The sequence below is a fragment of the Haliotis rufescens genome, unplaced genomic scaffold, assembly GCF_023055435.1.
Source record: "Haliotis rufescens isolate VD_foot unplaced genomic scaffold, xgHalRufe1.0.p SCAF_22, whole genome shotgun sequence".
NCBI classification, from domain to species: domain Eukaryota; kingdom Metazoa; phylum Mollusca; class Gastropoda; order Lepetellida; family Haliotidae; genus Haliotis; species Haliotis rufescens.
In genome coordinates, this window is record NW_025963913.1 from 3,720,713 (window position 1) to 3,737,854 (window position 17,142).

General features: G+C 34.4%; 1 protein-coding gene across 1 annotated transcript in view; it reads left to right on the forward strand.

Annotated features, from left to right (window-relative positions):
* Nucleotides 1-9,406, forward strand: part of LOC124136330 (sacsin-like) — a 61,088-nt gene extending 51,682 nt beyond the window's left edge. Inside the window, exon 8 of the mRNA XM_048401560.1 lies at nt 791-9,406. The gene's annotated coding sequence lies outside the window, so the exon portion shown is untranslated. The remainder of the gene's footprint in view (nt 1-790) is intronic.
* The last annotated feature ends 7,736 nt before the right edge of the window (nt 9,407-17,142 follow it).

Here is a 17,142-nt window from a genome sequence, read left to right on the forward strand (position 1 = left end):
ACTGACTGATCATAATACATTTCTTTCCTCTATATGTGTATCAATCATCACATGTAAGAACATACTGGAATTTCAGCAATTTTCAAGAGTGTGTGAGTGTTTTACATCACTTTTTAGCAGTATTCCAGCAATATCATGATGGGGCACTCCAGAAATTGGCTTCATACATTGTACTAGTGCGCTGAATCAATCCAGGACCTGCAAAATGATGACCAAATGCTTTAAACACGAGGCTTACCCCCACCCCCCAATTTTCATGAATGCTTGTCAGCAGTTAGAGTTTAAACTTTACTCCTAATGACTGAAATAACGCCAATATGGTGTAACCCTAACACACATACCTAGCCATTTATTATTTGCACTCTGTATAAGCATACACAATTTTGGGGGAGTAAAACCCAATTATATCAATTTCTGACTACCACTGAAGTCACGAATGGAATGTGTTAATTCACACAGATGTGGTAGTTACAAGTGAGTAAATGAATATGGTTTTATGCCGCTTTTAGCAATATTCCAGCAATATCACGGCGGGGGACACCAGAAATGGGCTTCACACATTGTACCCATTTCGGGAATCGAACCCAGGTTTTCGGCGGGACGAGCATATGCTTTAACCACTAGGCTACCTGACCACCCCTAGTAAAAGTAATTATGATTGTTCCTAATATTGCATATCTGACAAAAACCAACATAAGGTTGAACCTTTTCAGTTATGACCCATATAATTCAAATCTACATTTTGCAATGACACTAGCAAGCTTTTTACAGTCCAGTATTTATGTTCCAGGCTGTCGAGAAAGCTGTCATATCAGTCTGGTACAACAGAAATGCTGACAAGGCTGACACATTGCGAGGTAAAAGCCTCTTCCACACAGAGGCAGGACTAAACAATTCCTGTTTGTCTGAGCTGGTATCAGAGCTTCAAAACCTAGTTGGTGACTTCAACAAAATGCACTACCCAGATAAACTGAGTTCCAAAGATTCCTGCTGAATTATACACTGAGAGAACTGCAGGGAAAGCTTGTGAAATTGCAGAAAGTATTCTTGATCTGGTGAAAGAGTTGCTGGGTGAAATGCAGTGGTGAGGTGAATTGTTGTCATGTTTCTTATGCATCTGTAAATCTTTACATCAAGGCCTGTGAAACATATGTTGAGCATGTCACAGTTTGAAACCTGTTGTTTAACAGTTTCACTGTAAATATATTTCTTTCAAAAGTTATGTTTCTTAAGTACAATTGCAAAATGCCTACCAGGACACTTATTATGTGTGTAGATATTAAGATCAGATGATGTAGCTTTAGAATAATATCCAGTATCCATTCTTTGTAGTCTTTATGAACCATTTAGTCTCACAATGTTGTTTTGAAGGTTATTGTTACCTATGATACGTATTGAACAAAATGTGTTTATCTTCATTGAAAGTCTTTTCATTAAGAATAAGTACATTACTTGCACGATAGTGAAGACTGGAACAACAGGGTTTTTTTATTTTTACTTGCATGTAAATTCTTTTAAGTTTACTGCTCAATTTCCATGTCCCCTGCTACAGCAGTGTACAACTGGAAAAAATATACCCAGCTGTCAAGGCAACAGCTATTTTACAAATTTTTCTCCAGTGAAACAGCATTGCATGATGTATATTATTATTGCCTTTAGAGATATAACTAAACTGTGTGTGCAAGTATAACTTAATGAAAGAAACATGATATATATTTGTTTGTGTGTAATTGTATAACATCCAAAAAAAGTTAACTTAATTAATTATGTCATGGGTATATATTTGGATATGTATAAATTGAAACTCGTATGAATTTTAATACCTTAAAAGATTATATCTGAAACGAAATATACTTTGTATGTAAAAATATCACGAGCAGTGGAACAGATGCCATAGATTGATCAAGTGAATGCCATCAGATTGTGATATGGCAACTTGGAAGTTTGAACAGTGTAAGTGACAAGCAATGTATGTGTGGATTTTTACAAGAATGCAGCTGCTCACACCTTTAGTGAAATTATCACTACCAAATCATGAGTCCTGAATATTGTACATTTGCATTTACATGTAACTTAATTCCAGACTGTAATTGTCTAGGTTTAACTATAGAAAAGTTAAAATTTATCTACATGACAGATGTCAATGATGGAATCTTTAAATGCGCGAATTATTGAAATATGGCAAATGTTTAGTTTTAACAGTGTGTACATATTTCAAGATTTGTAGATGTGTCTTGTATATAAAATTAGAGATGAATAACAATGTGTACATATTTCTGGATGTACACATTTCTTGTGTTTAAAATAGAGAGGAGCTGTACAACATTCTTCTTGTAAGTGGAAATAAATTTGTAAAGTACAGCATATGTATTAATAAAGATATGAACATGACTAAATATTCCAGAATGTGTACATATATCCATATTTGAAAATATTTAATCTTTGGTGTAGAAATAGATGTGATAATAATATTTGAATTTGAAAAATGTATTATGTGTGTAAATTTAAAGAGGAATTGAATTAAACATTTATCTATATGTACATATTTCAGGATGTGAAAACAATCATCTTGAAGATTGAAACAGAAATTATTAACCATTTGTATATATTTCAGGATTTGTTAAATACACCATGTATATTATGAATATTCATGTGTATTATGAATAAACTATGAACTTGATTAAACAATAACATGTGTATGTATTCTAGGATTTGCAATTACCGGTATTGTATCTTGTGTATAGAAATAGAGAGGAATGGATTTAAACATTTAACTATGTGTATGTATTTCAGGATTTGAAAAACATGACCTGTGTATAGATATAAAGATCAAATGCATTCAGCAGTGTGTACATAATTCAGGATTGAAAAATGTAAAGATAGTAATTGAAATAACACATTCCTAAAAATGTAAATATTGATTTATTAAACATTTCTTGTGTATAGAAATAGTAATGAATTCAATTGAACATTTAACGATTTATACATATTTCAGAATTTAAAACAAATCTAAAAACAATCTTGTGTATTAAAATAGATAAGACTTGAATTAAAATTCATTAATTTGTACATATTTCATGTTTTCAATTTTTTTTTGTTAGAAATAGTAACATTCAACAATTTGTATTTAGGATTTGTCAAATATATTGTGCAGCTATGAACTTGATTAAACATTCAAACGTGTACATATTTCAGGCGAGGCAAATATTGTATTTTGTATATAGAATAAGACAGTAATTGAAATAAGTATTTAATATGTGTACATAAATCAAGATGAGAAAATGTAAAGATGGGAATTGAAATAAACATTTAAACATTTGTATATATTTTAGGATTTGTTAAATACATCATGTGTATTGATAAAGCTGTGAACTTGATTAAACATTCAAACGTGTACATATTTCAGGCGAGGCAAATATTGTATTTTGTGTATAGAATAAGACAGTAATTGAATTAAGTATTAACAATGTGTACATAATTCAGAATTTTTAAAAATGTAAAGGTAGGAAGAGAAATAACCATTTGTATGTATTTTAGGATTTGTTAAATACATCATGTATACTGGTAAAGCTATGAACTTGATTAAACATTCAAACGTGTACATATTTCAGGCTATGCAAATATTGTATATTGTGCATAGAATAAGATTGTAATTGAATTAAGTATTTACAATGTGTACATAATTCAGAATATTTAAAAATGTAAAGGTAGGAATAGAAAAAAACCATTTGTATATATTTTAGGATTTGTTAAATACATAATGTGTATTGGTAAAGCTATGAACTTGATTAAACATTCAAATGTGTACATGTACATATTTCAGGCGAGGCAAATATTGTATATTGTGTATAGAAAAAAAACATTTCAAGATTTGTATATATTTTAGGATTTGTTTAATGCATAAAATATATTGATAAAGCTATGAACTTGATTAAAGATTCAAACGTGTACATATTTCAGGCTATGCATATATTGTATTTTGTGTATAGAATAAGATTGTAATTGAATTAAGTATTTACAATGTGTACATAATTCAGAATTTTTAAAAATGTAAAGGTAGGAAGAGAAAAAACATTTCAAGATTTGTATATATTTTAGGATTTATTTAATGCATAAAATATATTGATAAAGCTATGAACTTGATTAAAAAATCAAATGTATATATATTTCAGGCTATGCATATATTGTATTTTGTGTATAGAATAAGATTGTAATTGAATTAAGTATTTACAATGTGTACATAATTCAGAATTTTTTTAAGTGTAAAGGTAGGAATTGAAATAAACATTTTAACCATTTGTATATATTTTAGGATTTGTTAAATACCCGATAAATAAAGTGTATTGATAAAGCTATAAATTTAATTAAACATTCAAACGTGTACATATTTCAGGCGAGGCAAATATTGTATTTTGTGTATAGAATAAGACAGTAATTGAATTAAGTATTTACAATGTGTACATAATTCAGAATATTTAAAAATGTAAAGGTAGGAATAGAAATAAACATTTGTATATATTTTAGGATTTGTTAAATACATAATGTGTATTGATAAAGCTATGAACTTGATTAAACTTTCAAATGTTTACATATTTTAGCCGAGGCAAATATTGTATTTTGTGTATAGAATAAGGTTGTAAGTGAATTAAGTATTTACAATGTGTACATAATTCAGGATTAGAAAATGTAAAGATGGGAATTGAAATAAACATTTTAACCATTGCTATTAACCAGATTAAACATTCAAATGTGTACATATTTCAGGCTATGCATGTATTGTATTTTGTGTATAGAATAAGATTGTAATTGAAATAAATATTTACAATGTGTACATAATTCAGGATTAGAAAATGTAAAGCTGGGAATTGAAATAAACATTTAACTATTTGTATATATTTTAGGATTTAAGTACATCATTCATATTGATTTTTATATGTATATTGATGTATCTTGCCTGTAAATATAAAGAGGAATTTAATTAAACATTCTTATATGTGTACATAGTTGAGTTGCAAACATATTGTGTATAGATATAGATAAGAATTGAATTAAACATTCAACAAATCAATAATTATGTTTATGTCTTGTGTAGAAAAAATCCCCAGTGAGACTTGAACTGAAATTCAACATCAGAAAATGTGTAAATATTAAAGGATATGAAAACAATCATCTTGCAGATTGAAACAGGAACAATTAACCAATTGATATATTTCAGGATATATTAAATACATAATGTGTAAATAAATCTTCTTGTAGATGGAAATAAAAATATTTAAATTTCATGATTTGTAAAGTACATCATGTGTATTGATAAAGATATGAACATGATTAAATATTTTAAGATGTATACATATTTCATGATTTGCGTATTTGATCTTGTGTTGTGAAATAGATGTGATGATAATAATTGAATTAAACATTTACAATGTTTATGTATTTCAGGATTTGAAAAAATGTATCGTGTGTAAATATAAAGAGGAATTGAATGAAACATTTATCACAATGTACATATATATTGCAGGATGTGGAACAACCATCCTGTAGATTGAAACAAACAATTAACCAATTGTGTATATTTCAGGATTTGTGAAATAAACCATGCATTTTAGGAATAATCATATGTATAAAATATTTATTATGAATAAATATTGAACCTGATCAAACATCATAAAATGTTTACGTATTTCAGGATTTGCCAATATTGTATCTTGTGTACAGAAATATAGAGGAACTGAATTAACATTTAACAATGTGCATGTATTTCAGGCTTTGAAAAACGTGTCTTGTGTATAAAAATAGAGAGGAATTGCTTTAAGCATTTAACAGTGTGTACATAATTCAGAATTTAAAAATGTAAAGATAGGATTTGAATTTTAGACATTGTTAAAATTGTAAATATTTGTTGATTTTTTTAACTTATCCGGTGCATAGAAACACAAAGGAATTGATTTAAACATGTAACAATTTATACGTATTTCAACATTTGAAAAATGTGAAAACAATCTTGTATCTTAAAAATAGAAAACACTTGAATTAAATTTCAACAATGTGTACATATTTCATGTTTTCAAAAAAATCATCTTGTAGTTCAGAAATGGAAACATTTAACAATTTGTGTATTTTAGGATTTGTTAAATACATTAAATGTGTATTGATAAAGCTATGAACTTGATTAAACTTTAAAACATGCAAATATTTCAGGAAATGCAAATATTGTATTTTGTGTATAGAAAAATATTTGAATTGAAATAAAAATATACAATGTGTATGTATTTGAGGATATGAAACATGTGAAATGCATGTAAATAATTAGAGGAATTTAATTAAACATTCCTTTAAACTGTATCTTGTGTATAAAAATTGCAAATATTTATTGATCTATGTAGATTTATTGTCTCCTGTGTAGAGGAACTGAATTAACATTTAATTTATATACATTAAACATTTACAACGTGTATGTATTTGAGTGTTTGAAAAATGTATCTTGTGTGTTAATATCAAGAGGAATTGAATTAAACATTCCTAAATTTGGACATAGTTGAGTATTTGCAAACATTATATATTGTGTATAACTATAGATAAGAATTGAATTAAACATTCAGCAATTTATACATTTTTCAGAATTTTAAAAAACATTGTGTATGCATTTCAAGAATTGAAGAAGTATATTTTGTGTGTAAATATAGAGGGGAGAATTATTCAGCATTTTAATAAACATTGTGTATGCATTTAACATTGTGGACATTTTTCCAGATTTTAGGGGGCACGGGTGGCCCAGTCGTCTAAGGCACCGCGATTCCCCAATGCAGAGTTGCGTCCCTTGGGCATGCCAGAAACCTATGATTGTGGGTTCGAATCCCAGTTCGCTCCGATTATGTTTCTTGGTTTATCAGCACCATACCCGTGCTCGTGGGTTTAACCAAAGTGGTAAATGCCTGAGACCTGCATCACTTCAGTCTTTCTACCCATATTAAGCTGACACGTCGTGATATAGCTGGAATACGGTTAAAAGCGGTGTTAAACCCAACTCACACACTCTCACTCAAGATTTGAAAAAATATCTTCTTACTGATGGAAATAGAAACATTTAGACATCATGTATATTAACAAAGATATGAACGTGATTAAACATTCCAAAGGTGTAAATATTTCAGAATTTGCAAATTCACTAGTGTATAGTAGCACATTGGTAAAGAAAATCACAAAAAAATCTCTAAGGATAAAACTGAAACATGTGGGAGGGCGATTTGTGTTGTGTGATTATGTTAACAATGTGTATCTAAATATGTGTACATCAACAAATATATTAAATTTCAAGATTTGTAAGTTGTAACATTATATAGAGAAAGTGTGTAGATTTAAGTATCATAATTTAAACCTATGCTGATACCACGTGTATCATGTCTATGATTTTTTGTTTGATGTGAGCTTAATATATATCAATGAAGTTGATTTAATTATGTCAATCAACTCCAACCACATGTACATATTAAAGTAGTTGCATATTAAAGTATTTATATTATATGTAAAGCTTTTTAAACATATATGAATGTTATTTGTAACGTTAAAGAGTGAAGTATCTGCATGAAGTTGCAGAACCAGCAGCAGTGAGTAGGTAGCAGGGCTCAGTCCTGCCACACATGCAAACACAGGTTATAACCACATGGTGTCTCCTTACTTCCACTCAACCGGCAGCAAATACACACCCATCCCTGGTAGATTTGAAACCTTCTGCACCAAATAGGCAGCTTGGGTTGTATTGTCAGGCAGTGTAGTATGTTATTCTCACAGGAATCTATACTTTCCTTGATTAATTATTGAAAACATCCATGCCATTGGAATTTTTATTGTTGACAGATTTACATGTAAGTCTTGTAAAACTCTGTTCTAGGTAATAATAATTAGAGCTGGAAAAGAAGAGTACCCGTGTTCTGGTGTTTAGAAATAAGACTTGATGTAAAGAAAATATTGCGGGATGCATAGTTTATTATCATTTTGACATTCCATCTTGTGGTTGATTATTTTCTTTGGTGTGATAATAAGACAGTTAGACAATGTAGTATCAATCACATCCTGATTTCCTAGCTATAGTGTATTATACATGCATTATGATAAATACTGATGACCCCATAGCTCCTTTTGGGATTTAATGTAACATCTCAGTCTGTCCTATTCCTACCTCTAACACAGCACAGAATTTCTCTCAATCATGAGCTTGATATCAACAACCCAAATATTCGGCATACATCTGATTTCGTAAGAGGGAGCCCTCGATATATTTAAATCAAATCGGGAGACTTACAATGGAAACGATGGACTCAATGATTTCACAAGTATTCAGAAAGATAATCAAATTTATGTGACAGGCAACAAAAACAGTGGAGTACTGGAGAATGCTCGTAAAAAAATATTCATGCTACAAGGGTTTTTCTGCAACAAAAATGACATTGTTGCAAGGTTTGTAGGCTCATGGTCTTTGTTAAAAAATATCTGGCTCATGGTTTTGACACTTTACCTGAATGTCTCATAAAAATAGCATCTGCCCATCCCCCGGATTTCGAATGGTCGGTCACTAATTTGAATGGAAGGGTACATTTAGCATCGGGTCCTTCAAACTCAAAACGAAGCTAAGGTGGCGAATGGGTCCAGGGTATGTATCATATTAGAATGTGAATAAAATGCACTTGATATATTGATAAGGACAGGGTTCATTTCAAGATTAACAAAACACAAAATTTAAATCCATTGTGAATCTTGTCATTATTGTCATGTATTCTCACTTACACACTCAAGGTCATGGGTTGATTGTGGGATACCATGCATGAACATCAGCATCTTGATGTTGGTCACAATAGCTTCATGTTTTTGGAGTTGATTTTGTGCTTTTTTAATAACTAATAACTGAAATAATATTTTGAAGATGATCACATTGTTGCCCGGTAAACAAAAGGTCATTTTGACTATTATTGTCAGATCTCACACTTGGTCCAAAGATCCTACTGAGCTTATGTCATGGCGTGTCGCCTGCCTCTCTGTTTATTGTATATTAACTTTCAGAAATTGTTTTTTCCAAAATGCTGCAATACTGCACATGCATGTTTTGTTACCATTGCAATGTTCTTTAAAGACTTTAAATTCATAAAGAAAGTTCCATTGGAATCATACAGCTTTCATAATATAGCCACTCTTTCCTTGCATGATGAATAAATAGGTGGCTACATTTTTCACTTCATATACCATTCAGCCCAGTTGGATGTATCTGATGGGCAACGGTGCCTTGGCGCATTTTCTTACAGCTAGATTCATACATGTATTGTAAAGTAATTCATTCTAACTCTTACTTTAAGTGTATTGTGTTTGATTTTTCTTTCTGTAGCCTAATGTTCATTAAAAGTTTATAAACTTGCTTTTATCTTTGTTATTTGTCTTCTCAATATTGTTATATGATCACATTGCACTAAGGGGAGGTAGGGTAGCCTAACAGTTGCAGGGTTCGCCTGTCTAGGTTTCATTTCCCATATGTCCATTTTTCAATCGGGAGTACACTAATTCCATGACGTTATTGATTGGGTGTCCTCGATAGGATAGAATGCTGCTCGTAATATCAATCAACAGGGTTGTCTTGTCCAGTGTTGTATGTTTACATGTTGCTAGGTGCGGCATTAAACATCAAACAGCTTTCTAAGAAATGAGTGCCTTTTACGCAATTTTAGCTTTATTCAGTTATAGTGAGCGATGCCCAAGGCTGGGCTACATACATTGTTTCCATGGAGGGTATGCTTAGTAGGCATTAACCACGAGGCCATGTTGGTATTTTGGGCAGAATAAGTTGGGGGAGAGGGGTGGGGTCAGAATGTTTGACCTGGTTGATTGTGTGGCATGGATTGGTAATGCTATCAACCACTGGTTTGCAAAGATAGTGACTATAATGTCATTTACGTCATGTATGCTGAACTCTGTACTATTCTGTACCTTTTCCCATGACAGATGATATGCAAAATTTAACCTCATTCAATATGAATGCAGCTTGCAAAACCTGTCAAGCACAAAGTTACTTCTTTTGGTAACAAGTGTGTGTTTGAGGCAAATGACACATATCCTTGGTAAGAGAGAAAATTACACATTACAAACATGTGAATAAAATAGAGTCATTTTCAATTGTTTTCAGTTGTGTGTATGTGGCAAGCCCTACTTGCATGTAATGCGGGGGGATATAGCGATCAGCCAGTCCGTCTGTCCGTCCGTAATCATTTCCTCGAATCTTGGCAAAGCTATCAGGCACATACTGAACTGGTGCCTTTTGATATTTTGGGATTTTTCTATTTTCTATTTTTATAATTTTTTATGGAATGAAGTTGGACATAGACTCAATTGGGGATGGTGTTTGTTTCCGGGGAAGAATTCGAAAACCATTCAGTGTATTTGATTGAAACTTGGCAAAGCTATCAGGCACATACTGAACTGGTGCCTTTTGATATTTTGGGATTTTTCTAAATTTTTATTTTTTTAAATTTTTATGGAATGAAGTTGGACATAGACTCAATTGGGGTGGGGTTCGTTTCCGGGGCAGAATTCGAAAACCATTCAGTGTATTTGATTGAAACTTAATAAAGCTATCAGGCACATACTGAAGTCGTGCCTTTTGATATTTTGGGATTTTTCTAATTTTTTATTTTCTTTATTTTCATGGAATGAAGTTAGACATAGACTCAATTGGGGTGGGATTCACTTATAACAAGTAAACTGTTAAATATTTCCTTGCCAAACATTGCATGTCTCTCTCTCTCTCTCTCTCTCTCTCTCTCTCTCTCTCTCTCTCTCTCTCTCTCTCTCTCTCTCTCTCTGTGTGTGTGTGTGTGTTTATATATATATATATAGATATATATATATCTATATATATATATATAAAGCACATACTGAACTGGTGCCATTAAGGAAGTTAATAAGTTGAAATGGGCTAAAAGAAATGTTGGGTCACTTACCTGGTTTGGGACAATAACGTGTTAAAATGGGCGGGGGATAGAGATAACTTCGTGACTGTACGCTTGTATAGTCATTGTTTCTTGTAATTTGTCATTTGTTTGCATGAAAAAAAAACAGAATACAGAATAGCACATTTACTTGTGGTTACTTTGCAGACAGCTGCCGGGGGATATGTTATCTTTCTGATGACTCTTGTTAAGTTTACATGTTATGTTTTTGTTTTTGGTTTGGTTTGTTGTTTAACGCTGCACTCAGCATTATTCCAGCTATATGACGGCGGTCTGTAAATAATCAAGTCTGGACCAGACAATCTAGTGACGGATATCATGATCATCGATCCACGCAATTGGGATCGATGACATGCATCAACCAAGTCAGCGAGCCTGACCACCCGATCCCGTTTGTCGCTTCTTACGACAAGCATAGTCGCCTTTTACGACAAGCATGGGTTGGCTGAAGACCTATTCTACCCCGGATCCTCACGGGTCACATGTTTATGGAAACAATTCTGGCAATTCTTGTCAGACCGATTTTCAAGTGACATGTAAAGAATCTTTTCAACATTAGCGTTATCCTTGGGTTGGTTCCCAAGGGGGCTTGTATTCTGCTAGCTAGAGCTGGGAGACCTTTGCTCTTGTGTGACCACAGAAAGTTGACATTTCTTCTCGGAATGTTTTCCCAATAGTCGCACATGACATTTTTGAAATGATCACAGTAATCTTGTCGATAAATTGCTAACTTCTGTCAAGACAATCACAATCTCAGGCGCACGTAAAATCTTTTACAACGCCACCACACTCCAAATGTGACAAGGGTCTCGTCCTGTGAGGCGCATCACTAAATTAACATAATTATAGAATGCATATTACTGACACTGGTATTGTCTTTTATCACTCGATCTAACATTGAAATCCATATCTACAACAGGTTTCCGAGCATGTGCAATGATACCACATGATATCTTGGAAATGACGTGAAGCGTGTCTGGAGTAGCCTTGATTTGAATATAGATCCCAGGTAAATTCCAACTGTTAACTAGTATCTTCATTCTTGTATAAACTACGAATACTACCACTCACTCACAACCAAACACAATTGTCCAGCGTATTCTATTGCCCTTCTATTGTGGTAACTACCCTGGAACATGGGACACATCGTCCCCATAGCTTTTCTTAGGAAGTGGGGCGGTCGGGTAGCCTAGTGGTTAAAGCGTTCGCTCGTCACGCCTAAGACCCGGGTTCGATTCCCGACATGGGTACAATGTGTGAAGCCCATTTCTGGTGGCCCCCGCCATGATATTGCTGGAATATTGCTAAAAGCGGCGTAAAACCATACTCACTCACTTAGGAAGTGATGTCATAAATCATACTTTTCTAAATGTTTGAAACGTCACCTTTGATTTTGCTATTTTAACAATTAACAATTAACTATCTGTGACTAGCTTTTCATGATTATCATCCTTTTCGGGTACAATAACCCACCAGCTGCCCTCGGCCCCATTCGATACAAAATATTTTAAAGGGTGATATAGATATTTAGTTGTCTGTTAATGACGGTAACTATTTTGGGTTACTTTTTCCTAAATAAATATAATTTAAACCACATTACCGATATGTGTGACCCGGTCATTGTCAAATATCCATGTCATACAAACCCCAGATGTTACAGACATTCCAAACCTGTATTAAGTATTCTGTAACAACAGATAATGTAACACAACGTACAAAGTTAAACTGACAGCAACAGTTTGAAGATAACCGTTAAATGGGACAGTGCTATGGATTATGCCCTGCCCAACCAGGCTATAAGAACCTCCTGTAGCTTTATCACCCGAAGGGGAAAATAAATGATTGAACTGATGTTTCTCAAATTGATCTGTGTTTTTTCGGTAGGTTTCTTGGAGACAAAAAAAACACAATAGAATCTTGAATCAATAGCTGTATTTCATTACATGTCTACGTAATACTCCTACAATTACATGGTATAATGTTTTGTGGATTTATTATGTAAACGTGAGGAAGAATTTGTATTACACCTATTTGTGTTATGTGGAGATGGACCTCTATGGGGACTTCAATGAAAGAGAGGCCTTTTTGTGGTGGTGTTTGCAGCTGCTCTCGTTCCTGCCTTTGTCTTAATTACAAAAAATCTTTCGTTGTTGAATGAACAATTTCTGATTCAGGTACCAGTTCTGGTGTCTGAGACCCGACAATCTTTACATTTGTTTGAGGTGTGTCTCAGACGAAGGTGGCACAGCTGGGTTTTTTTCCAATGAAGCGGATGGGATGGGTTGAATACACTTGACCCATGTCAGATCAGTCTGGCAGGGGGCGGTCGGGTAGCTTGTGGTTAAAGCGTTCGCTCGGCACGTTGAAGACCTGGGTTCGATTCCCGACATCGCTACGATGTGTGAAGCCCGTTTCTGGTGTCCCCCGCCGTGATAATGCTGGAATATTGCTAAAAGCGGCGTAAATCCTTACTCACTCACTCACTCAGTCTGGCAGACAATAGAGGCAGTTGTGACGGGACGGAAGAGAAAGAAATTGTGGATAAAGTGATACTTGCAACCCTCTTCTTAGCTTCATGGAAGGAGATATTTTGTTTGTGCTTGAATTTCAGGATTTGGGATTCTCGTTGCCACAATGCGCAGAATATAGAAGAGGCTATGTAGTTCCAACCGCAGTTTGCAGTTTTCTTCCTGATGTCAGTGCTCTCGTGCTTGTCATCACAGTAGTGACAAACAGCAGAGGCATGGCATGACTTGCATACACGTTTGGCAGGAGTAGCACCGGAGTGGGTTCGGGAAATACAGTGCCGCTCCTATAACCAGCTTTGACCCTATTGAGGGATAGAAGTTCCCAGCAAATGTGAAGAGATAGGTGTTAGTCGGGTTCAATCTCACACGTTCGTTCTTTACAGTCAATCGTTTGACAGCTGTGAGACTGTTGTTCAAGTTCCTTCTGATCTTCTGTTATGCAGGACATTGCGAGTTCAGTGTCTTGTGCACTGACACAGCAACCTTGATATATTGACAAACTATTTTAATTTGAGCAGATATCGGTCTCCGTGCACTTTCTACAAGGAGAGAGACAGATCGAAGCTTTGTGATATTTGTAACCTCTCAGCAGATACCAGTGGTACCTTTGGTGAGTGCAAATGGATTTAGTTTCATGGGTTCTTTGTCACAAGCTTCGATAACCAAGAAACGGGGCCAATAGCCAGATTGAATGAGCATATTCTCGACAGACGAGGAACTTTCAGAATCAATGTGTGTTCTTTTTTAACCAGGGTGTTTGAACCAGCCATGTCGAATGGAAACCGATTCTGCACCCCTTTCCCCACCCTCCACCGAATGTCAACGAGGTCTTATTCTGTAATGGATCTCCAAGCTGTAAAAACCGAGGATAAAGGGGTGTTATACTCCCGGACATTTTACATGAAAAGCTATAGCTATCTATCAAATGAAGAGTCAGGCTGGTTTGGTCCATGACAATCAATTGGAGACGTACAGTATTCGTAGGTCAGGATTACCAGATTAGATTACCACCGTCTTCTGAGCATAGCCCTCTAAGTATGTTGATAGATGGATACATACATAATAGAAAGTTAGAATGAAACGTTTTGTTTGGCCAAGAACAATTTCAAAATACCAACATTTTGCGCAACATATTATATGCACAGGGCATGACATGACCAGCTGATTGATAGAATCAGGCCCATTCTATCACACGTCTAGATACAGTAAGGGTAGAAGTGGTGTGTTATTCTAAGGAACACTGTTGCCGGTGTCACGAAGTATATTCGCCCCCAGAATAAAATCTCCCCCCGGCGAATTTATACTGGTACAGTTCCGCCCCTCTCGAAATAAACTCTCCCCCCACCTACGAAGTAAAATCTCCCCCCAGAATATATCCTCCTTCCCCCCCCCCCCACACACTCACCTTCGGTCGTTTTATAAATACTTGCTATGCAGTTCAATAGTTAATAGTTGAGGGCATTTCCTAAAAGTCGGGCGGACAAAAGTGTTACTGGCTAATTACTTAATTAACGGCGATCATACCTACATATTATTGATGCAACATACACATATGACATTACTGAACCATCACCAACCAAAAACGTGCACCATAATTAAGTAATTCGGAGTAAATCACTTGAAAAACAGAAAGTGGAGCTGTGTGTAAGCGTCGCTATCTAGGTAACATGTAAAAGATCAATCGTTAAACGAAATAAGATTTGAAAAGTATCAAATACTTCAAGCTATCGTGATACAAATTTCCATCGTCGGCGTAGCGTTTATATTTATAGGAACGTACTATATCTAAGTAAATACCACTTAATAATGTCACTGTTCATCGTATTTAAAGCAGACGCGTTGGTTAAAGTAGGCCTCTTCTCCCCATACTCTCAACAGTCTCACAAGTGTTCGGTCGGAGTTGGCCCGGGCCGTCAAAATTAACTTAAACCTCACAGATGTAACATGAAATGGATTCACACCTATAGATTAGTATTTTATCTACCTATATACCACTTTATAGTGTCTCAGATCGCGGATTTAAAGAAAACAAGGTGCTCAAGGTGAAGCCCTTTTCCCTCTACATTCTCAACATAGTCTCTATCAGAAGTGTTTGGCTTCTGTTGGGTCCGACTTGGCCCGGGCTGTCAAAATCAACTTAAACATCACAGATGTAACATCAAATGTGTTTACATCTATAAACAAGTATTATGTCTACCTAAATACCACTTTATAGTGTCTCAGATCGCGGTTTTAAAGAAAACAAGGAGCTGATAGTGAAGCTCCTGTGCGTAATCGGTTAAATTGTACGGTATACATTGTAGACAGACAGACAATAATTTATTAATGTCTCACTTCTATACATACATAAAACAGCTTTGTACAAATAAACAATGATAGAATGTACAGAACCATTCAAAAGAATTATGAGAGATTATTAACAGAATATCCCCCTGCTAAGTATATGATACATTGTTGAATTAACATTAGATAAGGTTCAGAATTAAGTGTGTGTGTTTCAATACATCTTAGACTGGTGAGTCGTGTGCTCGATGATAACCAGCCTACTCATATTTTTACCCTTTTCCCCATTGTTGGAAAGTGTGTCGTCTGCTACCCCAGCTGGAGCCATCTGGTAACAATCAATCACAAGCTGTCAATATACAATACATTATAATGCATCAAGATTGCAGTTTCCATGTAAAGATTAAGTATTTCTAAGCAACTTAAATTTGCTTAGAAATACTTAATCTTTACATGAAAACTGTCATCTTGATGTATTATTCTGTTTTGTATATTGACAGCTGGCGATTGAGTATGAGGTTATACTGTATCATTTTTACTGTTTTAATATTTTGTAATATGTTGTGGTCATCAGTTATGCAAATCAGTTTCGGTGTATCTTTTTAACAAGGTGTTTTTCATTAAGATTCACCGCCAGCCCGATTGTAACAATTACATGTAAACTTTGCTTTGACGATGCCGGTTGATGTTGTTCAATACAGGCTGGCGGTGGGTGTTTTAGAATCTATTCTACATGCTAATCATTTCGGGAAGATGATACACATCTCTCTATATTTTGGGTTACTTTGCTAACATAATTTCCTATTATCATTCTTAGTTTTACTTTTTCTCTTTTGCGAAAGGGACTAAATATTTTTGTAATGTTTTAAATATCCTCTAATCAGCTGTTTTACAAATGAAATACGAAATGCAAATGACACTATTCTATTGTCTAGGACGTCACGATAGGCAACATATAACACAAGGTTATCGGGAGACCCCTTTCAGTATAGGGACTTGAACTTAAAATGTTAATCTCTCTCTCTCTCTCTCTCTCTCTCTCTCTCTCTCTCTCTCTCTCTCTCTCTCTCTCTCTCTCTTTGAATTCAGCCCAATGCACGTATATGTGGGGCTTGGATCACAGACATACTTGTTGAAAGGCATCTGTAACTAGTCACGTGGTAGGCTGTCATAAAATTCGCTGATGACAGGCGTTTATAGTCGTTGCTCAAGCTGCATTGCACCAGTGCGCCGCTGTGAATTGACAGGTTGGTTCTGGTGAGTATATTTAGTATTTGTGGTAATGCAGTCAGTTGGTATATATCTGGCGTTGTAGTCTAAAACAAATATGAATATATAGT